Genomic DNA, 23,312 nt, shown 5'->3' with positions numbered 1-23,312 from the left:
GCAGAGTGCTGAGTCATCTGCTGTGACCCGGATTTGAACCGGGGTTGCTGCGACCACAACGCAGAGTACTAACCACTATACGATCACGGCTGCGCTTCTGCTTTCTTGTGGATAAAGTTGTCTATCACTGTCAGCTGCTGCTTCCACCAAGACCCAAATCGAAAACCAGGCTGCTGAACCAGGACTGCTGTGAAACTGTCAAATGAATGTCCTGGGCATAAAATTGTCCACCAGTGCTCCTTGAAACTGATACAATTCATAAATGTTGAACATCAATTCAGTGGAAATTAGGTTTTCGAATATCCTGGAGATAGCATCTATCTATTCCCATTTTTGTAAGAATTCATGTGCAAAAGTCATGTGAAAACAAAGGTTGAACTATACAATGAAAAGTAAGAGTTGAGCGAGCCAGGAGTCGAACATAGAATCTTCTGATCTGTAGTCAGACACGTTATCCATTGCGCCACAAGCCCCTCAAATGAAAGTGAGCTTCTGTAAGCCTTAGTGGAGGATTGTCATTGTCCCTCGAAGAGGGAAGGCTTTTCTATCAATCGGCAGTAAAAACCTAAAGCGGAGTGCTGAGTCATCTGCCGTGACCCGGATTTGAACCAGGGTTGCTGCGACCACAACGCAGAATACTAACCACTATGCGATCACGGCTGCGCTTCTGCTTTCTTGTGGATAAAGTTGTCTATCCCTGTCAGCTGCTTCTTCCACCAAGACGCAAATCGAAAACCAGGCTGCTGAACCAGGACTGCTGTGAAACTGTCAAATGTCCTGGGCATAAAATCGTCCACCAGTGCTCCTTGAAACTGATACAATTCATAAATGTTGAAAATCAATTCAGTGGAAATTAGGTTTTCGAATATCCTGGAGATAGCATCTACCTTTTCCCATTTTTGTAAGAATTCATGTGCAAAAGTCATGTGAAAACAAAGGTTGAACTATACAATGAAAAGTAAGAGTTGAGCTAGCCAGGAGTCGAACCTAGAATCTTCTGATCCGTAGTCAGACGCGTTATCCATTGCGCCACAAGCCCCTCAAAGGAAAGTGAGCTTCTGTAAGCCTTAGTGGAGGATTGTCATTGTCCCTCGAACGGGGAAGGCTTTTCTATCAATCGGCAGTAAAAACCTAAAGCAGAGTGCTGAGTCATCTGCCGTGACCCGGATTTGAACCAGGGTTGCTGCGACCACAACGCAGAGTACTAACCACTATACGATCACGGCTGCGCTTCTGCTTTCTTGTGGATAAAGTTGTCTATCACTGTCAGCTGCTGCTTCCACCAAGACCCAAATCGAAAACCAGGCTGCTGAACCAGGACTGCTGTGAAACTGTCAAATGAATGTCCTGGGCATAAAATTGTCCACCAGTGCTCCTTGAAACTGATGCAATTCATAAATGTTGAACATCAATTCAGTGGAAATTAGGTTTTCGAATATCCTGGAGATAGCATCTATCTATTCCCATTTTTGTAAGAATTCATGTGCAAAAGTCATGTGAAAACAAAGGTTGAACTATACAATGAAAAGTAAGAGTTGAGCGAGCCAGGAGTCGAACATAGAATCTTCTGATCTGTAGTCAGACACGTTATCCATTGCGCCACAAGCCCCTCAAATGAAAGTGAGCTTCTGTAAGCCTTAGTGGAGGATTGTCATTGTCCCTCGAAGAGGGAAGGCTTTTCTATCAATCGGCAGTAAACACCTAAAGCGGAGTGCTGAGTCATCTGCCGTGACCCGGATTTGAACCAGGGTTGCTGCGACCACAACGCAGAATACTAACCACTATACGATCACGGCTGCGCTTCTGCTTTCTTGTGGATAAAGTTGTCTATCCCTGTCAGCTGCTTCTTCCACCAAGACCCAAATCGAAAACCAGGCTGCTGAACCAGGACTGCTGTGAAACTGTCAAATGTCCTGGGCATAAAATCGTCCACCAGTGCTCCTTGAAACTGATACAATTCATAAATGTTGAAAATCAATTCAGTGGAAATTAGGTTTTCGAATATCCTGGAGATAGCATCTACCTTTTCCCATTTTTGTAAGAATTCATGTGCAAAAGTCAGGTGAAACAAAGGTTGAACTATACAATGAAAAGTAAGAGTTGAGCTAGCCAGGAGCCGAACCTAGAATCTTCTGATCCGTAGTCAGACGCATTAGCCATTGCGCCACAAGCCCCTCAAAGGAAAGCGAGCTTCTGTAAGCCTTAGTGGAGGATTGTCATTGTCCCTGGAACGGGGAAGGCTTTTCTATCAATCGGCAGTAAAAACCTAAAGCGGAGTGCTGAGTCATCTGCCGTGACCCGGATTTGAACCAGGGTTGCTGCGACCACAACGCAGAATACTCACCACTATACGATCACGGCTGCACTTCTGCTTTCTTGTGGATAAAGTTGTCTATCCCTGTCAGCTGCTTCTTCCACCAAGACCCAAATCGAAAACCAGGCTGCTGAACCAGGACTGCTGTGAAACTGTCAAATGTCCTGGGCATAAAATCGTCCACCAGTGCTCCTTGAAACTGATACAATTCATAAATGTTGAACATCAATTCAGTGGAAATTAGGTTTTCGAATATCCTGGAGATAGCATCTACCTTTTCCCATTTTTGTAAGAATTCATGTGCAAAAGTCAGGTGAAAACAAAGGTTGAACTATACAATGAAAAATGAGTTGAGCGAGCCAGGAGTCGAACATAGAATCTTCTGATCTGTAGTCAGACACGTTATCCATTGCGCCACAAGCCCCTCAAATGAAAGTGAGCTTCTGTAAGCCTTAGTGGAGGATTGTCATTGTCCCTCGAACAGGGAAGGCTTTTCTATCAATCGGCAGTAAAAACCTAAAGCAGAGTGCTGAGTCATCTGCCGTGACCCGGATTTGAACCAGGGTTGCTGCGACCACAACGCAGAGTACTAACCACTATACGATCACGGCTGCGCTTTTGCTTTCTTGTGGATAAAGTTGTCTATCACTGTCAGCTGCTGCTTCCACCAAGACCCAAATCGAAAACCAGGCTGCTGAACCAGGACTGCTGTGAAACTGTCAAATGAATGTCCTGGGCATAAAATTGTCACCAGTGCTCCTTGAAACTGATACAATTCATAAATGTTGAACATCAATTCAGTGGAAATTAGGTTTTCGAATATCCTGGAGATAGCATCTACCTTTTCCCATTTTTGTAAGAATTCATGTGCAAAAGTCATGTGAAAACAAAGGTTGAACTATACAATGAAAAGTAAGAGTTGAGCTAGCCAGGAGTCGAACCTAGAATCTTCTGATCCGTAGTCAGACGCGTTATCCATTGCGCCACAAGCCCCTCAAAGGAAAGTGAGCTTCTGTAAGCCTTAGTGGAGGATTGTCATTGTCCCTCGAACAGGGAAGGCTTTTCTATCAATCGGCAGAAAAAACCTAAAGCAGAGTGCTGAGTCATCTGCCGTGACCCGGATTTGAACCAGGGTTGCTGCGACCACAACGCAGAGTACTAACCACTATACGATTACGGCTGCGCTTCTGCTTTCTTGTGGATGAAGTTGTCTATCACTGTCAGCTGCTGCTTCCACCAAGACCCAAATCGAAAACCAGGCTGCTGAACCAGGACTGCTGTGAAACTGTCTAATGAATGTCCTGGGCATAAAATTGTCCACCAGTGCTCCTTGAAACTGATACAATTCATAAATGTTGAACATCAATTCAGTGGAAATTAGGTTTTCGAATATCCTGGAGATAGCATCTACCTTTTCCCATTTTTGTAAGAATTCATGTGCAAAAGTCATGTGAAAACAAAGGTTGAACTATATAATGAAAAGTAAGAGTTGAGCTAGCCAGGAGTCGAACCTAGAATCTTCTGATCCGTAGTCAGAAGCGTTATCCATTGCGCCACAAGCCCCTCAAAGGAAAGTGAGCTTCTGTAAGCCTTAGTGGAGGATTGTCATTGTCCCTCGAACCGGGAAGGCTTTTCTATCAATCGGCAGTAAAAACCTAAAGCAGAGTGCTGAGTCATCTGCCGTGACCCGGATTTGAACCAGGGTTGCTGCGACCACAACGCAGAGTACTAACCACTATACGATCACGGCTGCGCTTCTGTTTTCTTGTGGATAAAGTTGTCTATCACTGTCAGCTGCTGCTTCCACCAAGACCCAAATCGAAAACCAGGCTGCTGAACCAGGACTGCTGTGAAACTGTCAAATGAATGTCCTGGGCATAAAATTGTCCACCAGTGCTCCTTGAAACTGATACAATTCATAAATGTTGAACATCAATTCAGTGGAAATTAGGTTTTCGAATATCCTGGAGATAGCATCTATCTTTTCCCATTTTTGTAAGAATTCATGTGCAAAAGTCATGTGAAAACAAAGGTTGAACTATACAATGAAAAGTAAGAGTTGAGCGAGCCAGGAGTCGAACATAGAATCTTCTTGATCCGTAGTCAGACGCGTTATCCATTGCGCCACAAGCCCCTCAAAGGAAAGTGAGCTTCTGTAAGCCTTAGTGGAGGATTGTCATTGTCCCTCGAACAGGGAAGGCTTTTCTATCAATCGGCAGTAAAAACCTAAAGCAGAGTGCTGAGTCATCTGCCGTGACCCGGATTTGAACCAGGGTTGCTGCGACCACAACGCAGAGTACTAACCACTATACGATCACGGCTGCGCTTTAGCTTTCTTGTGGATAAAGTTGTCTATCACTGTCAGCTGCTGCTTCCACCAAGACCCAAATCGAAAACCAGGCTGCTGAACCAGGACTGCTGTGAAACTGTCGAATGTCCTGGGCATAAAATTGTCCACCAGTGCTCCTTGAAACTGATACAATTCATAAATGTTGAACATCAATTCAGTGGAAATTAGGTTTTCGAATATCCTGGAGATAGCATCTATCTTTTCCCATTTTTGTAAGAATTCATGTGCAAAAGTCATGTGAAAACAAAGGTTGAACTATACAATGAAAAGTAAGAGTTGAGCGAGCCAGGAGTCGAACATAGATTCTTCTGATCCGTAGTCAGACACGTTATCCATTGCGCCACAATGCCCTCTTATGAAAGTGAGCTTCTGTAAGCCTTAGTGGAGGATTGTCATTGTCCCTCGAACGGGGAAGGCTTTTCTATCAATCGGCAGTAAAAACCTAAAGCAGAGTGCTGAGTCATCTGCCGTGACCCGGATTTGAACAAGGGTTGCTGCAACCACAACGCAGAGTACTAACCACTATACGATCACGGCTGCGCTTCTGCTTTCTTGTGGATGAAGTTGTCTATCACTGTCAGCTGCTGCTTCCACCAAGACCCAAATCGAAAACCAGGCTGCTGAACCAGGACTGCTGTGAAACTGTCTAATGAATGTCCTGGGCATAAAATTGTCCACCAGTGCTCCTTGAAACTGATACAATTCATAAATGTTGAACATCAATTCAGTGGAAATTAGGTTTTCGAATATCCTGGAGATAGCATCTACCTTTTCCCATTTTTGTAAGAATTCATGTGCAAAAGTCATGTGAAAACAAAGGTTGAACTATATAATGAAAAGTAAGAGTTGAGCTAGCCAGGAGTCGAACCTAGAATCTTCTGATCCGTAGTCAGACGCGTTATCCATTGCGCCACAAGCCCCTCAAAGGAAAGAGAGCTTCTGTAAGCCTTAGTGGAGGATTGTCATTGTCCCTCGAACCGGGAAGGCTTTTCTATCAATCGGCAGTAAAAACCTAAAGCAGAGTGCTGAGTCATCTGCCGTGACCCAGATTTGAACCAGGGTTGCTGCGACCACAACGCAGAGTACTAACCACTATACGATCACGGCTGCGCTTCTGCTTTCTTGTGGATAAAGTTGTCCATCCCTGTCAGCTGCTTCTTCCACCAAGACCCAAATCGAAAACCAGGCTGCTGAACCAGGACTGCTGTGAAACTGTCAAATGTCCTGGGCATAAAATTGTCCACCAGTGCTCCTTGAAACTGATACAATTCATAAATGTTGAAAATCAATTCAGTGGAAATTAGGTTTTCGAATATCCTGGAGATAGCATCTACCTTTTCCCATTTTTGTAAGAATTCATGTGCAAAAGTCATGTGAAAACAAAGGTTGAACTATACAATGAAAAGTAAGAGTTGAGCTAGCCAGGAGTCGAACCTAGAATCTTCTGATCCGTAGTCAGACGCGTTATCCATTGCGCCACAAGCCCCTCAAAGGAAAGTGAGCTTCTGTAAGCCTTAGTGGAGGATTGTCATTGTCCCTCGAACGGGGAAGGCTTTTCTATCAATCGGCAGTAAAAACCTAAAGCAGAGTGCTGAGTCATCTGCCGTGACCCGGATTTGAACCAGGGTTGCTGCGACCACAACGCAGAGTACTAACCACTATACGATCACGGCTGCGCTTCTGCTTTCTTGTGGATAAAGTTGTCTATCACTGTCAGCTGCTGCTTCCACCAAGACCCAAATCGAAAACCAGGCTGCTGAACCAGGACTGCTGTGAAACTGTCAAATGAATGTCCTGGGCATAAAATTGTCCACCAGTGCTCCTTGAAACTGATACAATTCATAAATGTTGAACATCAATTCAGTGGAAATTAGGTTTTCGAATATCCTGGAGATAGCATCTATCTATTCCCATTTTTGTAAGAATTCATGTGCAAAAGTCATGTAAAAACAAAGGTTGAACTATACAATGAAAAGTAAGAGTTGAGCGAGCCAGGAGTCGAACATAGAATCTTCTGATCTGTAGTCAGACACGTTATCCATTGCGCCACAAGCCCCTCAAATGAAAGTGAGCTTCTGTAAGCCTTAGTGGAGGATTGTCATTGTCCCTCGAGGGAAGGCTTTTCTATCAATCGGCAGTAAAAACCTAAAGCGGAGTGCTGAGTCATCTGCCGTGACCCGGATTTGAACCAGGTTTGCTGCGACCACAACGCAGAATACTAACCACTATACGATCACGGCTGCGCTTCTGCTTTCTTGTGGATAAAGTTGTCTATCCCTGTCAGCTGCTTCTTCGAACAAGACCCAAATCGAAAACCAGGCTGCTGAACCAGGACTGCTGTGAAACTGTCAAATGTCCTGGGCATAAAATCGTCCACCAGTGCTCCTTGAAACTGATACAATTCATAAATGTTGAAAATCAATTCAGTGGAAATTAGGTTTTCGAATATCCTGGAGATAGCATCTACCTTTTCCCATTTTTGTAAGAATTCATGTGCAAAAGTCAGGTGAAAACAAAGGTTGAACTATACAATGAAAAGTAAGAGTTGAGCTAGCCAGGAGCCGAACCTAGAATCTTCTGATCCGTAGTCAGACGCATTAGCCATTGCGCCACAAGCCCCTCAAAGGAAAGCGAGCTTCTGTAAGCCTTAGTGGAGGATTGTCATTGTCCCTGGAACGGGGAAGGCTTTTCTATCAATCGGCAGTAAAAACCTAAAGCAGAGTGCTGAGTCATCTGCCGTGACCCGGATTTGAACCAGGGTTGCTGCGACCACAACGCAGAGTACTAACCACTACACGATCACGGCTGCGCTGCTGATTTCTTGTGGATAAAGTTGTCTATCACTGTCAGCTGCTGCTTCCACAAAGACCCAAATCGAAAACCAGGCTGCTGAACCAGGACTGCTGTGAAACTGTCAAATGAATGTCCTGGGTATAAAATTGTCCACCAGTGCTCCTTGAAACTGATACAATTCATAAATGTTGAACATCAATTCAGTGGAAATTAGGTTTTCGAATATCTTGGAGATAGCATCTATCTTTTCCCATTTTTGTAAGAATTCATGTGCAAAAGTCATGTGAAAACAAAGGTTGAACTATACAATGAAAAGTAAGAGTTGAGCGAGCCAGGAGTCGAACATAGAATCTTCTGATCTGTAGTCAGACACGTTATCCATTGCGCCACAAGCCCCTCAAATGAAAGTGAGCTTCTGTAAGCCTTAGTGGAGGATTGTCATTGTCCCTCGAACAGGGAAGGCTTTTCTATCAATCGGCAGTAAAAACCTAAAGCAGAGTGCTGAGTCATCTGCCGTGACCCGGATTTGAACCAGGGTTGCTGCGACCACAACGCAGAGTACTAACCACTATACAATCACGGCTGCGCTTTTGCTTTCTTGTGGATAAAGTTGTCTATCACTGTCAGCTGCTGCTTCCACCAAGACCCAAATCGAAAACCAGGCTGCTGAACCAGGACTGCTGTGAAACTGTCAAATGAATGTTCTGGGCATAAAATTGTCACCAGTGCTCCTTGAAACTGATACAATTCATAAATGTTGAACATCAATTCAGTGGAAATTAGGTTTTCGAATATCCTGGAGATAGCATCTACCTTTTCCCATTTTTGTAAGAATTCATGTGCAAAAGTCATGTGAAAACAAAGGTTGAACTATACAATGAAAAGTAAGAGTTGAGCTAGCCAGGAGTCGAACCTAGAATCTTCTGATCCGTAGTCAGACGCGTTATCCATTGCGCCACAAGCCCCTCAAAGGAAAGTGAGCTTCTGTAAGCCTTAGTGGAGGATTGTCATTGTCCCTCGAACAGGGAAGGCTTTTCTATCAATCGGCAGTAAAAACCTAAAGCAGAGTGCTGAGTCATCTGCCGTGACACGGATTTGAACCAGGGTTGCTGCGACCACAACGCAGAGTACTAACCACTATACGATCACGGCTGCGCTTCTGCTTTCTTGTGGATAAAGTTGTCTATCACTGTCAGCTGCTGCTTCCACCAAGACCCAAATCGAAAACCAGGCTGCTGAACCAGGACTGCTGTGAAACTGTCAAATGAATGTCCTGGGCATAAAATTGTCCACCAGTGCTCCTTGAAACTGATACAATTCATAAATGTTGAACATCAATTCAGTGGAAATTAGGTTTTCGAATATCCTGGAGATAGCATCTACCTTTTCCCATTTTTGTAAGAATTCATGTGCAAAAGTCAGGTGAAAACAAAGGTTGAACTATACAATGAAAAGTAAGAGTTGAGCTAGCCAGGAGCCGAACCTAGAATCTTCTGATCCGTAGTCAGACGCGTTATCCATTGCGCCACAAGCCCCTCAAAGGAAAGCGAGCTTCTGTAAGCCTTAGTGGAGGATTGTCATTGTCCCTCGAACGGGGAAGGCTTTTCTATCAATCGGCAGTAAAAACCTAAAGCAGAGTGCTGAGTCATCTGCCGTGACCCGGATTTGAACCAGGGTTGCTGCGACCACAACGCAGAGTACTAACCACTACACGATCACGGCTGCGCTGCTGATTTCTTGTGGATAAAGTTGTCTATCACTGTCAGCTGCTGCTTCCACAAAGACCCAAATCGAAAACCAGGCTGCTGAACCAGGACTGCTGTGAAACTGTCAAATGAATGTCCTGGGCATAAAATTGTCCACCAGTGCTCCTTGAAACTGATACAATTCATAAATGTTGAACATCAATTCAGTGGAAATTAGGTTTTCGAATATCCTGGAGATAGCATCTATCTATTCCCATTTTTGTAAGAATTCATGTGCAAAAGTCATGTGAAAACAAAGGTTGAACTATACAATGAAAAGTAAGAGTTGAGCGAGCCAGGAGTCGAACATAGAATCTTCTGATCTGTAGTCAGACACGTTATCCATTGCGCCACAAGCCCCTCAAATGAAAGTGAGCTTCTGTAAGCCTTAGTGGAGGATTGTCATTGTCCCTCGAACAGGGAAGGCTTTTCTATCAATCGGCAGTAAAAACCTAAAGCAGAGTGCTGAGTCATCTGCCGTGACCCGGATTTGAACCAGGGTTGCTGCGACCACAACGCAGAGTACTAACCACTATACGATCACGGCTGCGCTTTTGCTTTCTTGTGGATAAAGTTGTCTATCACTGTCAGCTGCTGCTTCCACCAAGACCCAAATCGAAAACCAGGCTGCTGAACCAGGACTGCTGTGAAACTGTCAAATGAATGTCCTGGGTATAAAATTGTCCACCAGTGCTCCTTGAAACTGATACAATTCATAAATGTTGAACATCAATTCAGTGGAAATTAGGTTTTCGAATATCCTGGAGATAGCATCTATCTATTCCCATTTTTGTAAGAATTCATGTGCAAAAGTCATGTGAAAACAAAGGTTGAACTATACAATGAAAAGTAAGAGTTGAGCGAGCCAGGAGTCGAACATAGAATCTTCTGATCTGTAGTCAGACACGTTATCCATTGCGCCACAAGCCCCTCAAATGAAAGTGAGCTTCTGTAAGCCTTAGTGGAGGATTGTCATTGTCCCTCGAGGGAAGGCTTTTCTATCAATCGGCAGTAAAAACCTAAAGCGGAGTGCTGAGTCATCTGCCGTGACCCGGATTTGAACCAGGTTTGCTGCGACCACAACGCAGAATACTAACCACTATACGATCACGGCTGCGCTTCTGCTTTCTTGTGGATAAAGTTGTCTATCCCTGTCAGCTGCTTCTTCGACCAAGACCCAAATCGAAAACCAGGCTGCTGAACCAGGACTGCTGTGAAACTGTCAAATGTCCTGGGCATAAAATCGTCCACCAGTGCTCCTTGAAACTGATACAATTCATAAATGTTGAAAATCAATTCAGTGGAAATTAGGTTTTCGAATATCCTGGAGATAGCATCTACCTTTTCCCATTTTTGTAAGAATTCATGTGCAAAAGTCAGGTGAAAACAAAGGTTGAACTATACAATGAAAAGTAAGAGTTGAGCTAGCCAGGAGCCGAACCTAGAATCTTCTGATCCGTAGTCAGACGCATTAGCCATTGCGCCACAAGCCCCTCAAAGGAAAGCGAGCTTCTGTAAGCCTTAGTGGAGGATTGTCATTGTCCCTGGAACGGGGAAGGCTTTTCTATCAATCGGCAGTAAAAACCTAAAGCAGAGTGCTGAGTCATCTGCCGTGACCCGGATTTGAACCAGGGTTGCTGCGACCACAACGCAGAGTACTAACCACTACACGATCACGGCTGCGCTGCTGATTTCTTGTGGATAAAGTTGTCTATCACTGTCAGCTGCTGCTTCCACAAAGACCCAAATCGAAAACCAGGCTGCTGAACCAGGACTGCTGTGAAACTGTCAAATGAATGTCCTGGGTATAAAATTGTCCACCAGTGCTCCTTGAAACTGATACAATTCATAAATGTTGAACATCAATTCAGTGGAAATTAGGTTTTCGAATATCTTGGAGATAGCATCTATCTTTTCCCATTTTTGTAAGAATTCATGTGCAAAAGTCATGTGAAAACAAAGGTTGAACTATACAATGAAAAGTAAGAGTTGAGCGAGCCAGGAGTCGAACATAGAATCTTCTGATCTGTAGTCAGACACGTTATCCATTGCGCCACAAGCCCCTCAAATGAAAGTGAGCTTCTGTAAGCCTTAGTGGAGGATTGTCATTGTCCCTCGAACAGGGAAGGCTTTTCTATCAATCGGCAGTAAAAACCTAAAGCAGAGTGCTGAGTCATCTGCCGTGACCCGGATTTGAACCAGGGTTGCTGCGACCACAACGCAGAGTACTAACCACTATACAATCACGGCTGCGCTTTTGCTTTCTTGTGGATAAAGTTGTCTATCACTGTCAGCTGCTGCTTCCACCAAGACCCAAATCGAAAACCAGGCTGCTGAACCAGGACTGCTGTGAAACTGTCAAATGAATGTCCTGGGCATAAAATTGTCACCAGTGCTCCTTGAAACTGATACAATTCATAAATGTTGAACATCAATTCAGTGGAAATTAGGTTTTCGAATATCCTGGAGATAGCATCTACCTTTTCCCATTTTTGTAAGAATTCATGTGCAAAAGTCATGTGAAAACAAAGGTTGAACTATACAATGAAAAGTAAGAGTTGAGCTAGCCAGGAGTCGAACCTAGAATCTTCTGATCCGTAGTCAGACGCGTTATCCATTGCGCCACAAGCCCCTCAAAGGAAAGTGAGCTTCTGTAAGCCTTAGTGGAGGATTGTCATTGTCCCTCGAACAGGGAAGGCTTTTCTATCAATCGGCAGTAAAAACCTAAAGCAGAGTGCTGAGTCATCTGCCGTGACACGGATTTGAACCAGGGTTGCTGCGACCACAACGCAGAGTACTAACCACTATACGATCACGGCTGCGCTTCTGCTTTCTTGTGGATAAAGTTGTCTATCACTGTCAGCTGCTGCTTCCACCAAGACCCAAATCGAAAACCAGGCTGCTGAACCAGGACTGCTGTGAAACTGTCAAATGAATGTCCTGGGCATAAAATTGTCCACCAGTGCTCCTTGAAACTGATACAATTCATAAATGTTGAACATCAATTCAGTGGAAATTAGGTTTTCGAATATCCTGGAGATAGCATCTACCTTTTCCCATTTTTGTAAGAATTCATGTGCAAAAGTCAGGTGAAAACAAAGGTTGAACTATACAATGAAAAGTAAGAGTTGAGCTAGCCAGGAGCCGAACCTAGAATCTTCTGATCCGTAGTCAGACGCGTTATCCATTGCGCCACAAGCCCCTCAAAGGAAAGCGAGCTTCTGTAAGCCTTAGTGGAGGATTGTCATTGTCCCTCGAACGGGGAAGGCTTTTCTATCAATCGGCAGTAAAAACCTAAAGCAGAGTGCTGAGTCATCTGCCGTGACCCGGATTTGAACCAGGGTTGCTGCGACCACAACGCAGAGTACTAACCACTACACGATCACGGCTGCGCTGCTGATTTCTTGTGGATAAAGTTGTCTATCACTGTCAGCTGCTGCTTCCACAAAGACCCAAATCGAAAACCAGGCTGCTGAACCAGGACTGCTGTGAAACTGTCAAATGAATGTCCTGGGCATAAAATTGTCCACCAGTGCTCCTTGAAACTGATACAATTCATAAATGTTGAACATCAATTCAGTGGAAATTAGGTTTTCGAATATCCTGGAGATAGCATCTATCTATTCCCATTTTTGTAAGAATTCATGTGCAAAAGTCATGTGAAAACAAAGGTTGAACTATACAATGAAAAGTAAGAGTTGAGCGAGCCAGGAGTCGAACATAGAATCTTCTGATCTGTAGTCAGACACGTTATCCATTGCGCCACAAGCCCCTCAAATGAAAGTGAGCTTCTGTAAGCCTTAGTGGAGGATTGTCATTGTCCCTCGAACAGGGAAGGCTTTTCTATCAATCGGCAGTAAAAACCTAAAGCAGAGTGCTGAGTCATCTGCCGTGACCCGGATTTGAACCAGGGTTGCTGCGACCACAACGCAGAGTACTAACCACTATACGATCACGGCTGCGCTTTTGCTTTCTTGTGGATAAAGTTGTCTATCACTGTCAGCTGCTGCTTCCACCAAGACCCAAATCGAAAACCAGGCTGCTGAACCAGGACTGCTGTGAAACTGTCAAATGAATGTCCTGGGTATAAAATTGTCCACCAGTGCTCCTTGAAACTGATACAATTCATAAATGTTGAACATCAATTCAGTGGAAATTAGGTTTTCGAATATCCTGGAGATAGCATCTACCTTTTCCCATTTTTGTAAGAATTCATGTGCAAAAGTCATGTGAAAACAAAGGTTGAACTATATAATGAAAAGTAAGAGTTGAGCTAGCCAGGAGTCGAACCTAGAATCTTCTGATCCGTAGTCAGACGCGTTATCCATTGCGCCACAAGCCCCTCAAAGGAAAGTGAGCTTCTGTAAGCCTTAGTGGAGGATTGTCATTGTCCCTCGAACCGGGAAGGCTTTTCTATCAATCGGCAGTAAAAACCTAAAGCAGAGTGCTGAGTCATCTGCCGTGACCCAGATTTGAACCAGGGTTGCTGCGACCACAACGCAGAGTACTAACCACTACACGATCACGGCTGCGCTGCTGTTTTCTTGTGGATAAAGTTGTCTATCACTGGCAGCTGCTGCTTCCACCAAGACCCAAATCGAAAACCAGGCTGCTGAACCAGGACTGCTGTGAAACTGTCAAATGAATGTCCTGGGCATAAAATTGTCCACCAGTGCTCCTTGAAACTGATACAATTCATAAATGTTGAACATCAATTCAGTGGAAATTAGGTTTTCGAATATCCTGGAGATAGCATCTACCTTTTCCCATTTTTGTAAGAATTCATGTGCAAAAGTCATGTGAAAACAAAGGTTGAACTATACAATGAAAAGTAAGAGTTGAGCTAGCCAGGAGCCGAACCTAGAATCTTCTGATCCGTAGTCAGACGCGTTAGCCATTGCGCCACAAGCCCCTCAAAGGAAAGCGAGCTTCTGTAAGCCTTAGTGGAGGATTGTCATTGTCCCTGGAACAGCGAAGGCTTTTCTATCAATCGGCAGTAAAAACCTAAAGCAGAGTGCTGAGTCATCTGCCGTGACCCGGATTTGAACCAGGGTTGCTGCAACCACAACGCAGAGTACTAACCACTACACGATCACGGCTGCGCTGCTGATTTCTTGTGGATAAAGTTGTCTATCACTGTCAGCTGCTGCTTCCACAAAGACCCAAATCGAAAACCAGGCTGCTGAACCAGGACTGCTGTGAAACTGTCAAATGAATGTCCTGGGTATAAAACTGTCCACCAGTGCTCCTTGAAACTGATACAATTCATAAATATTGAACATCAATTCAGTGGAAATTAGGTTTTCGAATATCCTGGAGATAGCATCTATCTTTTCCCATTTTTGTAAGAATTCATGTGCAAAAGTCATGTGAAAACAAAGGTTGAACTATACAATGAAAAGTAAGAGTTGAGCTAGCCAGGAGTCGAACATAGAATCTTCTGATCTGTAGTCAGACACGTTATCCATTGCGCCACAAGCCCCTCAAATGAAAGTGAGCTTCTGTAAGCCTTAGTGGAGGATTGTCATTGTCCCTCGAACGGGGAAGGCTTTTCTATCAATCGGCAGTAAAAACCTAAAGCAGAGTGCTGAGTCATCTGCCGTGACCCGGATTTGAACCAGGGTTGCTGCGACCACAACGCAGAGTACTAACCACTATACGATCACGGCTGCGCTTTTGCTTTCTTGTGGATAAAGTTGTCTATCACTGTCAGCTGCTGCTTCCAGCAAGACCCAAATCGAAAACCAGGCTGCTGAACCAGGACTGCTGTGAAACTGTCAAATGAATGTCCTGGGCATAAAATTGTCACCAGTGCTCCTTGAAACTGATACAATTCATAAATGTTGAGCATCAATTCAGTGGAAATTAGGTTTTCGAATATCCTGGAGATATCATCTACCTTTTCCCATTTTTGTAAGAATTCATGTGCAAAAGTCATGTGAAAACAAAGGTTGAACTATACAATGAAAAGTAAGAGTTTAGCTAGCCAGGAGTCGAACCTAGAATCTTCTGATCCGTAGTCAGACGCGTTATCCATTGCGCCACAAGCCCCTAAAAGAAAAGTGAGCTTCTGTAAGCCTTAGTGGAGGATTGTCATTGTCCCTCGAACGGGGAAGGCTTTTCTATCAATCGGCAGTAAAAACCTAAAGCAGAGTGCTGAGTCATCTGCCGTGACCCGCATTTGAACCAGGGTTGTTGCGACCACAACGCAGAGTACTAACCACTACACGATCACGGCTGCACTGCTGTTTTCTTGTGGATAAAGTTGTCTATCACTGTCAGCTGCTGCTTCCACCAAGATCCAAATCGAAAACCAGGCTGCTGAACCAGGACTGCTGTGAAACTGTCAAATGAATGTCCTGGGTATAAAATTGTCCACCAGTGCTCCTTGAAACTGATACAATTCATAAATGTTGAACATCAATTCAGTGGAAATTAGGTTTTCGAATATCCTGGAGATAGCATCTATCTTTTCCCATTTTTGTAAGAATACATGTGCAAAAGTCATGTGAAAACAAAGGTTGAACTATACAATGAAAAGTAAGAGTTGAGCGAGCCAGGAGTCGAACATAGATTCTTCTGATCTGTAGTCAGACACGTTATCCATTGCGCCACAATGCCCTCTAATGAAAGTGAGCTTCTGTAAGCCTTAGTGGAGGATTGTCATTGTCCCTCGAACGGGGAAGGCTTTTCTATCAATCGGCAGTAAAAACCTAAAGCACAGTGCTGAGTCATCTGCCGTGACCCGGATTTGAACCAGGGTTGCTGCGACCACAACGCAGAGTACTAACCACTATACGATCACGGCTGCGCTTCTGCTTTCTTGTGGATAAAGTTGTCTATCACTGTCAGCTGCTGCTTCCACCAAGACCCAAATCGAAAACCAGGCTGCTGAACCAGGACTGCTGTGAAACTGTCAAATGAATGTCCTGGGCATAAAATTGTCCACCAGTGCTCCTTGAAACTGATACAATTCATAAATGTTGAACATCAATTCAGTGGAAATTAGGTTTTCGATTATCCTGGAGATAGCATCTACCTTTTCCCATTTTTGTAAGAATTTATGTGCAAAAGTCATGTGAAAACAAAGGTTGAACTATATAATGAAAAGTAAGAGTTGAGCTAGCCAGGAGTCGAACCTAGAATCTTCTGATTCGTAGTCAGACGCGTTATCCATTGCGCCACAAGCCCCTCAAAGGAAAGTGAGCTTCTGTAAGCCTTAGTGGAGGATTGTCATTGTCCCTCGAACCAGGAAGGCTTTTCTATCAATCGGCAGTAAAAACCTAAAGCAGAGTGCTGAGTCATCTGCCGTGACCCGGATTTGAACCAGGGTTGCTGTGACCACAACGCAGAGTACTAACCACTATACGATCACGGCTGCGCTTCTGTTTTCTTGTGGATAAAGTTGTCTATCACTGTCAGCTGCTGCTTCCACCAAGACCCAAATCGAAAACCAGGCTGCTGAACCAGGACTGCTGTGAAACTGTCAAATGAATGTCCTGGGCATAAAATTGTCCACCAGTGCTCCTTGAAACTGATACAATTCATAAATGTTGAACATCACAATTCAGTGGAAATTAGGTTTTCGAATATCCTGGAGATAGCATCTACCTTTTCCCATTTTTGTAAGAATTCATGTGCAAAAGTCATGTGAAAACAAAGGTTGAACTATACAATGAAAAGTAAGAGTTGAGCGAGCCAGGAGTCGAACATAGAATCTTCTGATCTGTAGTCAGACACGTTATCCATTGCGCCACAAGCCCCTCAAATGAAAGTGAGCTTCTGTAAGCCTTAGTGGAGGATTGTCATTGTCCCTCGAAGAGGGAAGGCTTTTCTATCAATCGGCAGTAAAAACCTAAAGCAGAGTGCTGAGTCATCTGCCGTGACCCTGATTTGAACCAGGGTTGCTGCGACCACAACGCAGAATACTAACCACTATACAATCACGGCTGCGCTTCTGCTTTCTTGTGGATAAAGTTGTCTATCCCTGTCAGCTGCTGCTTCCACCAAGACCCAAATCGAAAACCAGGCTGCTGAACCAGGACTGCTGTGAAACTGTCAAATGTCCTGGGCATAAAATCGTCCACCAGTGCTCCTTGAAACTGATACAATTCATAAATGTTGAACATCAATTCAGTGGAAATTAGGTTTTCGAATATCCTGGAGATAGCATCTACCTTTTCCCATTTTTGTAAGAATTCATGTGCAAAAGTCATGTGAAAACAAAGGTTGAACTATACAATGAAAAGTAAGAGTTTAGCGAGCCAGGAGTCGAACCTAGAATCTTCTGATCCGTAGTCAGACGCGTTATCCATTGCGCCACAAGCCCCTCAAAGGAAAGTGAGCTTCTGTAAGCCTTAGTGGAGGATTGTCATTGTCCCTCGAACAGGGAAGGCTTTTCTATCAATCGGCAGTAAAAACCTAAAGTAGAGTGCTGAGTCATCTGCCGTGACCCGGATTTGAACCAGGGTTGCTGCGACCACAACGCAGAGTACTAACCACTATACGATCACGGCTGCGCTTCTGCTTTCTTGTGGATGAAGTTGTCTATCACTGTCAGCTGCTGCTTCCACCAAGACCCAAATCGAAAACCAGGCTGCTGAACCAGGACTGCTGTGAAACTGTCTAATGAATGTCCTGGGCATAAAATTGTCCACCAGTGCTCCTTGAAACTGATACAATTCATAAATGTTGAACATCAATTCAGTGGAAATTAGGTTTTCGAATATCCTGGAGATAGCATCTACCTTTTCCCATTTTTGTAAGAATTCATGTGCAAAAGTCATGTGAAAACAAAGGTTGAACTATATAATGAAAAGTAAGAGTTGAGCTAGCCAGGAGTCGAACCCAGAATCTTCTGATCCGCAGTCAGCCGCGTTATCCATTGCGCCACAAGCCCCTCAAAGGAAAGTGAGCTTCTGTAAGCCTTAGTGGAGGATTGTCATTGTCCCTCGAACCAGGAAGGCTTTTCTATCAATCGGCAGTAAAAACCTAAAGCAGAGTGCTGAGTCATCTGCCGTGACCCAGATTTGAACCAGGGTTGCTGCGACCACAACGCAGAGTACTAACCACTACACGATCACGGCTGCGCTGCTGTTTTCTTGTGGATAAAGTTGTCTATCACTGTCAGCTGCTGCTTCCACCAAGCCCCAAATCGAAAACCAGGCTGCTGAACCAGGACTGCTGTGAAACTGTCAAATGAATGTCCTGGGCATAAAATTGTCCACCAGTGCTCCTTGAAACTGATACAATTCATAAATGTTGAACATCAATTCAGTGGAAATTAGGTTTTCGAATATCCTGGAGATAGCATCTACCTTTTCCCATTTTTGTAAGAATTCATGTGCAAAAGTCATGTGAAAACAAAGGTTGAACTATACAATGAAAAGTAAGAGTTGAGCTAGCCAGGAGTCGAACCTAGAATCTTCTGATCCGTAGTCAGATGTGTTATCCATTGCGCCACAAGCCCCTCAAAGGAAAGTGAGCTTCTGTAAGCCTTAGTGGAGGATTGTCATTGTCCCTCGAACGGGGAAGGCTTTTCTATCAATCGGCAGTAAAAACCTAAAGCAGAGTGCTGAGTCATCTGCCGTGACCCGGATTTGAACCAGGGTTGCTGCGACCACAACGCAGAGTACTAACCACTATACGATCACGGCTGCGCTTCTGCTTTCTTGTGGATAAAGTTGTCTATCACTGTCAGCTGCTGCTTCCACCAAGACCCAAATCGAAAACCAGGCTGCTGAACCAGGACTGCTGTGAAACTGTCAAATGAATGTCCTGGGCATAAAATTGTCCACCAGTGCTCCTTGAAACTGATACAATTCATAAATGTTGAACATCAATTCAGTGGAAATTAGGTTTTCGAATATCCTGGAGATAGCATCTATCTATTCCCATTTTTGTAAGAATTCATGTGCAAAAGTCAGGTGAAAACAAAGGTTGAACTATACAATGAAAAGTAAGAGTTGAGCTAGCCAGGAGCCGAACCTAGAATCTTCTGATACATAGTCAGACGCGTTATCCATTGCGCCACAAGCCCCTCAAAGGAAAGCGAGCTTCTGTAAGCCTTAGTGGAGGATTGTCATTGTCCCTCGAACGGGGAAGGCTTTTCTATCAATCGGCAGTAAAAACCTAAAGCAGAGTGCTGAGTCATCTGCCGTGACCCGGATTTGAACCAGGGTTGCTGCGACCACAACGCAGAGTACTAACCACTACACGATCACAGCTGCGCTGCTGTTTTCCTGTGGATAAAGTTGTCTATCACTGTCAGCTGCTGCTTCCACAAAGACCCAAATCGAAAACCAGGCTGCTGAACCAGGACTGCTGTGAAACTGTCAAATGAATGTCCTGGGTATAAAATTGTCCACCAGTGCTCCTTGAAACTGATACAATTCATAAATGTTGAACATCAATTCAGTGGAAATTAGGTTTTCGAATATCCTGGAGATAGCATCTACCTTTTCCCATTTTTGTAAGAATTCATGTGCAAAAGTCATGTGAAAACAAAGGTTGAACTATATAATGAAAAGTAAGAGTTGAGCTAGCCAGGAGTCGAACCTAGAATCTTCTGATCCGTAGTCAGACGCGTTATTCATTGCGCCACAAGCCCCTCAAAGGAAAGTGAGCTTCTGTAAGCCTTAGTGGAGGATTGTCATTGTCCCTCGAACCGGGAAGGCTTTTCTATCAATCGGCAGTAAAAAGCTAAAGCAGAGTGCTGAGTCATCTGCCGTGACCCAGATTTGAACCAGGGTTGCTGCGACCACAACGCAGAGTACTAACCACTACACGATCACGGCTGCGCTGCTGTTTTCTTGTGGATAAAGTTGTCTATCACTGGCAGCTGCTGCTTCCACCAAGACCCAAATCGAAAACCAGGCTGCTGAACCAGGACTGCTGTGAAACTGTCAAATGAATGTCCTGGGCATAAAATTGTCCACCAGTGCTCCTTGAAACTGATACAATTCATAAATGTTGAACATCAATTCAGTGGAAATTAGGTTTTCGAATATCCTGGAGATAGCATCTACCTTTTCCCATTTTTGTAAGAATTCATGTGCAAAAGTCATGTGAAAACAAAGGTTGAACTATACAATGAAAAGTAAGAGTTGAGCTAGCCAGGAGTCGAACCTAGAATCTTCTGATCCGTAGTCAGACGCGTTATCCATTGCGCCACAAGCCCCTCAAAGGAAAGTGAGCTTCTGTAAGCCTTAGTGGAGGATTGTCATTGTCCCTCGAACGGGGAAGGCTTTTCTATCAATCGGCAGTAAAAACCTAAAGCAGAGTGCTGAGTCATCTGCCGTGACCCGGATTTGAACCAGGGTTGCTGCGACCACAACGCAGAGTACTAACCACTATACGATCACGGCTGCGCTTCTGCTTTCTTGTGGATAAAGTTGTCTATCACTGTCAGCTGCTGCTTCCACCAAGACCCAAATCGAAAACCAGGCTGCTGAACCAGGACTGCTGTGAAACTGTCAAATGAATGTCCTGGGCATAAAATTGTCCACCAGTGCTCCTTGAAACTGATACAATTCATAAATGTTGAACATCAATTCAGTGGAAATTAGGTTTTCGAATATCCTGGAGATAGCATCTATCTATTCCCATTTTTGTAAGAATTCATGTGCAAAAGTCATGTGAAAACAAAGGTTGAACTATACAATGAAAAGTAAGAGTTGAGCGAGCCAGGAGTCGAACATAGAATCTTCTGATCTGTAGTCAGACACGTTATCCATTGCGCCACAAGCCCCTCAAATGAAAGTGAGCTTCTGTAAGCCTTAGTGGAGGATTGTCATTGTCCCTCGAAGAGGGAAGGCTTTTCTATCAATCGGCAGTAAAAACCTAAAGCGGAGTGCTGAGTCATCTGCCGTGACCCGGATTTGAACCAGGGCTGCTGCGACCACAACGCAGAATACTAACCACTATACGATCACGGCTGCGCTTCTGCTTTCTTGTGGATAAAGTTGTCTATCCCTGTCAGCTGCTTCTTCCACCAAGACCCAAATCGAAAACCAGGCTGCTGAACCAGGACTGCTGTGAAACTGTCAAATGTCCTGGGCATAAAATCGTCCACCAGTGCTCCTTGAAACTGATACAATTCATAAATGTTGAAAATCAATTCAGTGGAAATTAGGTTTTCGAATATCCTGGAGATAGCATCTACCTTTTCCCATTTTTGTAAGAATTCATGTGCAAAAGTCAGGTGAAAACAAAGGTTGAACTATACAATGAAAAGTAAGAGTTGAGCTAGCCAGGAGCCGAACCTAGAATCTTCTGATCCGTAGTCAGACGCGTTAGCCATTGCGCCACAAGCCCCTCAAAGGAAAGCGAGCTTCTGTAAGCCTTAGTGGAGGATTGTCATTGTCCCTCGAACGGGGAAGGCTTTTCTATCAATCGGCAGTAAAAACCTAAAGCAGAGTGCTGAGACATCTGCCGTGACCCGGATTTGAACCAGGGTTGCTGCGACCACAACGCAGAGTACTAACCACTACACGATCACGGCTGCGCTGCTGATTTCTTGTGGATAAAGTTGTCTATCACTGTCAGCTGCTGCTTCCACAAAGACCCAAATCGAAAACCAGGCTGCTGAACCAGGACTGCTGTGAAACTGTCAAATGAATGTCCTGGGTATAAAATTGTCCACCAGTGCTCCTTGAAACTGATACAATTCATAAATGTTGAACATCAATTCAGTGGAAATTAGGTTTTCGAATATCTTGGAGATAGCATCTATCTTTTCCCATTTTTGTAAGAATTCATGTGCAAAAGTCATGTGAAAACAAAGGTTGAACTATACAATGAAAAGTAAGAGTTGAGCGAGCCAGGAGTCGAACATAGAATCTTCTGATCTGTAGTCAGACACGTTATCCATTGCGCCACAAGCCCCTCAAATGAAAGTGAGCTTCTGTAAGCCTTAGTGGAGGATTGTCATTGTCCCTCGAACAGGGAAGGCTTTTCTATCAATCGGCAGTAAAAACCTAAAGCAGAGTGCTGAGTCATCTGCCGTGACCCGGATTTGAACCAGGGTTGCTGCGACCACAACGCAGAGTACTAACCACTATACGATCACGGCTGCGCTTTTGCTTTCTTGTGGATAAAGTTGTCTATCACTGTCAGCTGCTGCTTCCACCAAGACCCAAATCGAAAACCAGGCTGCTGAACCAGGACTGCTGTGAAACTGTCAAATGAATGTCCTGGGCATAAAATTGTCACCAGTGCTCCTTGAAACTGATACAATTCATAAATGTTGAACATCAATTCAGTGGAAATTAGGTTTTCGAATATCCTGGAGATAGCATCTACCTTTTCCCATTTTTGTAAGAATTCATGTGCAAAAGTCATGTGAAAACAAAGGTTGAACTATACAATGAAAAGTAAGAGTTGAGCTAGCCAGGAGTCGAACCTAGAATCTTCTGATCCGTAGTCAGACGCGTTATCCATTGCGCCACAAGCCCCTCAAAGGAAAGTGAGCTTCTGTAAGCCTTAGTGGAGGATTGTCATTGTCCCTCGAACAGGGAAGGCTTTTCTATCAATCGGCAGTAAAAACCTAAAGCAGAGTGCTGAGTCATCTGCCGTGACACGGATTTGAACCAGGGTTGCTGCGACCACAACGCAGAGTACTAACCACTATACGATCACGGCTGCGCTTCTGCTTTCTTGTGGATAAAGTTGTCTATCACTGTCAGCTGCTGCTTCCACCAAGACCCAAATCGAAAACCAGGCTGCTGAACCAGGACTGCTGTGAAACTGTCAAATGAATGTCCTGGGCATAAAATTGTCCACCAGTGCTCCTTGAAACTGATACAATTCATAAATGTTGAACATCAATTCAGTGGAAATTAGGTTTTCGAATATCCTGGAGATAGCATCTACCTTTTCCCATTTTTGTAAGAATTCATGTGCAAAAGTCAGGTGAAAACAAAGGTTGAACTATACAATGAAAAGTAAGAGTTGAGCTAGCCAGGAGCCGAACCTAGAATCTTCTGATCCGTAGTCAGACGCGTTATCCATTGCGCCACAAGCCCCTCAAAGGAAAGCGAGCTTCTGTAAGCCTTAGTGGAGGATTGTCATTGTCCCTCGAACGGGGAAGGCTTTTCTATCAATCGGCAGT

General features: G+C 44.2%; 35 non-coding genes across 35 annotated transcripts; all 35 read right to left on the bottom strand.

Moving 5' to 3' along the window:
• Positions 1-966: 966 nt before the first annotated feature.
• On the bottom strand, positions 967-1,039 carry trnar-acg (transfer RNA arginine (anticodon ACG)). Its single transcript has one exon. It is a non-coding gene; the product is annotated as a tRNA-Arg (tRNA).
• Positions 1,040-1,154: 115 nt separating this feature from the next.
• Positions 1,155-1,226, bottom strand: trnah-gug (transfer RNA histidin (anticodon GUG)). Its single transcript has one exon. It is a non-coding gene; the product is annotated as a tRNA-His (tRNA).
• Positions 1,227-1,724: 498 nt separating this feature from the next.
• trnah-gug (transfer RNA histidin (anticodon GUG)) lies at positions 1,725-1,796 on the bottom strand. Its single transcript has one exon. It is a non-coding gene; the product is annotated as a tRNA-His (tRNA).
• A 493-nt stretch (positions 1,797-2,289) lies between these two features.
• Positions 2,290-2,361, bottom strand: trnah-gug (transfer RNA histidin (anticodon GUG)). The gene has a single exon. It is a non-coding gene; the product is annotated as a tRNA-His (tRNA).
• Positions 2,362-2,853: 492 nt separating this feature from the next.
• Positions 2,854-2,925, bottom strand: trnah-gug (transfer RNA histidin (anticodon GUG)). Its single transcript has one exon. It is a non-coding gene; the product is annotated as a tRNA-His (tRNA).
• A 309-nt stretch (positions 2,926-3,234) lies between these two features.
• On the bottom strand, positions 3,235-3,307 carry trnar-acg (transfer RNA arginine (anticodon ACG)). The gene has a single exon. It is a non-coding gene; the product is annotated as a tRNA-Arg (tRNA).
• A 497-nt stretch (positions 3,308-3,804) lies between these two features.
• On the bottom strand, positions 3,805-3,877 carry trnar-acg (transfer RNA arginine (anticodon ACG)). The gene has a single exon. It is a non-coding gene; the product is annotated as a tRNA-Arg (tRNA).
• A 115-nt stretch (positions 3,878-3,992) lies between these two features.
• Positions 3,993-4,064, bottom strand: trnah-gug (transfer RNA histidin (anticodon GUG)). The gene has a single exon. It is a non-coding gene; the product is annotated as a tRNA-His (tRNA).
• Positions 4,065-4,563: 499 nt separating this feature from the next.
• trnah-gug (transfer RNA histidin (anticodon GUG)) lies at positions 4,564-4,635 on the bottom strand. The gene has a single exon. It is a non-coding gene; the product is annotated as a tRNA-His (tRNA).
• An 876-nt stretch (positions 4,636-5,511) lies between these two features.
• trnar-acg (transfer RNA arginine (anticodon ACG)) lies at positions 5,512-5,584 on the bottom strand. The gene has a single exon. It is a non-coding gene; the product is annotated as a tRNA-Arg (tRNA).
• A 493-nt stretch (positions 5,585-6,077) lies between these two features.
• trnar-acg (transfer RNA arginine (anticodon ACG)) lies at positions 6,078-6,150 on the bottom strand. The gene has a single exon. It is a non-coding gene; the product is annotated as a tRNA-Arg (tRNA).
• Positions 6,151-6,265: 115 nt separating this feature from the next.
• Positions 6,266-6,337, bottom strand: trnah-gug (transfer RNA histidin (anticodon GUG)). The gene has a single exon. It is a non-coding gene; the product is annotated as a tRNA-His (tRNA).
• A 1,061-nt stretch (positions 6,338-7,398) lies between these two features.
• trnah-gug (transfer RNA histidin (anticodon GUG)) lies at positions 7,399-7,470 on the bottom strand. The gene has a single exon. It is a non-coding gene; the product is annotated as a tRNA-His (tRNA).
• A 498-nt stretch (positions 7,471-7,968) lies between these two features.
• Positions 7,969-8,040, bottom strand: trnah-gug (transfer RNA histidin (anticodon GUG)). Its single transcript has one exon. It is a non-coding gene; the product is annotated as a tRNA-His (tRNA).
• Positions 8,041-8,349: 309 nt separating this feature from the next.
• On the bottom strand, positions 8,350-8,422 carry trnar-acg (transfer RNA arginine (anticodon ACG)). Its single transcript has one exon. It is a non-coding gene; the product is annotated as a tRNA-Arg (tRNA).
• Positions 8,423-9,107: 685 nt separating this feature from the next.
• On the bottom strand, positions 9,108-9,179 carry trnah-gug (transfer RNA histidin (anticodon GUG)). The gene has a single exon. It is a non-coding gene; the product is annotated as a tRNA-His (tRNA).
• A 498-nt stretch (positions 9,180-9,677) lies between these two features.
• On the bottom strand, positions 9,678-9,749 carry trnah-gug (transfer RNA histidin (anticodon GUG)). Its single transcript has one exon. It is a non-coding gene; the product is annotated as a tRNA-His (tRNA).
• Positions 9,750-10,810: 1,061 nt separating this feature from the next.
• Positions 10,811-10,882, bottom strand: trnah-gug (transfer RNA histidin (anticodon GUG)). Its single transcript has one exon. It is a non-coding gene; the product is annotated as a tRNA-His (tRNA).
• Positions 10,883-11,380: 498 nt separating this feature from the next.
• trnah-gug (transfer RNA histidin (anticodon GUG)) lies at positions 11,381-11,452 on the bottom strand. Its single transcript has one exon. It is a non-coding gene; the product is annotated as a tRNA-His (tRNA).
• A 309-nt stretch (positions 11,453-11,761) lies between these two features.
• On the bottom strand, positions 11,762-11,834 carry trnar-acg (transfer RNA arginine (anticodon ACG)). The gene has a single exon. It is a non-coding gene; the product is annotated as a tRNA-Arg (tRNA).
• Positions 11,835-12,519: 685 nt separating this feature from the next.
• On the bottom strand, positions 12,520-12,591 carry trnah-gug (transfer RNA histidin (anticodon GUG)). Its single transcript has one exon. It is a non-coding gene; the product is annotated as a tRNA-His (tRNA).
• A 498-nt stretch (positions 12,592-13,089) lies between these two features.
• Positions 13,090-13,161, bottom strand: trnah-gug (transfer RNA histidin (anticodon GUG)). The gene has a single exon. It is a non-coding gene; the product is annotated as a tRNA-His (tRNA).
• A 310-nt stretch (positions 13,162-13,471) lies between these two features.
• On the bottom strand, positions 13,472-13,544 carry trnar-acg (transfer RNA arginine (anticodon ACG)). Its single transcript has one exon. It is a non-coding gene; the product is annotated as a tRNA-Arg (tRNA).
• Positions 13,545-14,799: 1,255 nt separating this feature from the next.
• On the bottom strand, positions 14,800-14,871 carry trnah-gug (transfer RNA histidin (anticodon GUG)). Its single transcript has one exon. It is a non-coding gene; the product is annotated as a tRNA-His (tRNA).
• A 1,067-nt stretch (positions 14,872-15,938) lies between these two features.
• On the bottom strand, positions 15,939-16,010 carry trnah-gug (transfer RNA histidin (anticodon GUG)). The gene has a single exon. It is a non-coding gene; the product is annotated as a tRNA-His (tRNA).
• A 310-nt stretch (positions 16,011-16,320) lies between these two features.
• Positions 16,321-16,393, bottom strand: trnar-acg (transfer RNA arginine (anticodon ACG)). Its single transcript has one exon. It is a non-coding gene; the product is annotated as a tRNA-Arg (tRNA).
• A 1,253-nt stretch (positions 16,394-17,646) lies between these two features.
• Positions 17,647-17,718, bottom strand: trnah-gug (transfer RNA histidin (anticodon GUG)). The gene has a single exon. It is a non-coding gene; the product is annotated as a tRNA-His (tRNA).
• Positions 17,719-18,786: 1,068 nt separating this feature from the next.
• trnah-gug (transfer RNA histidin (anticodon GUG)) lies at positions 18,787-18,858 on the bottom strand. The gene has a single exon. It is a non-coding gene; the product is annotated as a tRNA-His (tRNA).
• Positions 18,859-19,738: 880 nt separating this feature from the next.
• On the bottom strand, positions 19,739-19,811 carry trnar-acg (transfer RNA arginine (anticodon ACG)). The gene has a single exon. It is a non-coding gene; the product is annotated as a tRNA-Arg (tRNA).
• Positions 19,812-20,308: 497 nt separating this feature from the next.
• trnar-acg (transfer RNA arginine (anticodon ACG)) lies at positions 20,309-20,381 on the bottom strand. The gene has a single exon. It is a non-coding gene; the product is annotated as a tRNA-Arg (tRNA).
• Positions 20,382-20,496: 115 nt separating this feature from the next.
• On the bottom strand, positions 20,497-20,568 carry trnah-gug (transfer RNA histidin (anticodon GUG)). Its single transcript has one exon. It is a non-coding gene; the product is annotated as a tRNA-His (tRNA).
• Positions 20,569-21,066: 498 nt separating this feature from the next.
• On the bottom strand, positions 21,067-21,138 carry trnah-gug (transfer RNA histidin (anticodon GUG)). The gene has a single exon. It is a non-coding gene; the product is annotated as a tRNA-His (tRNA).
• A 494-nt stretch (positions 21,139-21,632) lies between these two features.
• On the bottom strand, positions 21,633-21,704 carry trnah-gug (transfer RNA histidin (anticodon GUG)). The gene has a single exon. It is a non-coding gene; the product is annotated as a tRNA-His (tRNA).
• Positions 21,705-22,202: 498 nt separating this feature from the next.
• On the bottom strand, positions 22,203-22,274 carry trnah-gug (transfer RNA histidin (anticodon GUG)). The gene has a single exon. It is a non-coding gene; the product is annotated as a tRNA-His (tRNA).
• Positions 22,275-22,583: 309 nt separating this feature from the next.
• trnar-acg (transfer RNA arginine (anticodon ACG)) lies at positions 22,584-22,656 on the bottom strand. The gene has a single exon. It is a non-coding gene; the product is annotated as a tRNA-Arg (tRNA).
• Between the last annotated feature and the right edge of the window lie 656 nt (positions 22,657-23,312).

Source organism: Festucalex cinctus, chromosome 1 (genome assembly GCF_051991245.1).
Source record: "Festucalex cinctus isolate MCC-2025b chromosome 1, RoL_Fcin_1.0, whole genome shotgun sequence".
NCBI lineage: Eukaryota > Metazoa > Chordata > Actinopteri > Syngnathiformes > Syngnathidae > Festucalex > Festucalex cinctus.
This window is presented reverse-complemented; position numbering and strand designations above follow the sequence as displayed.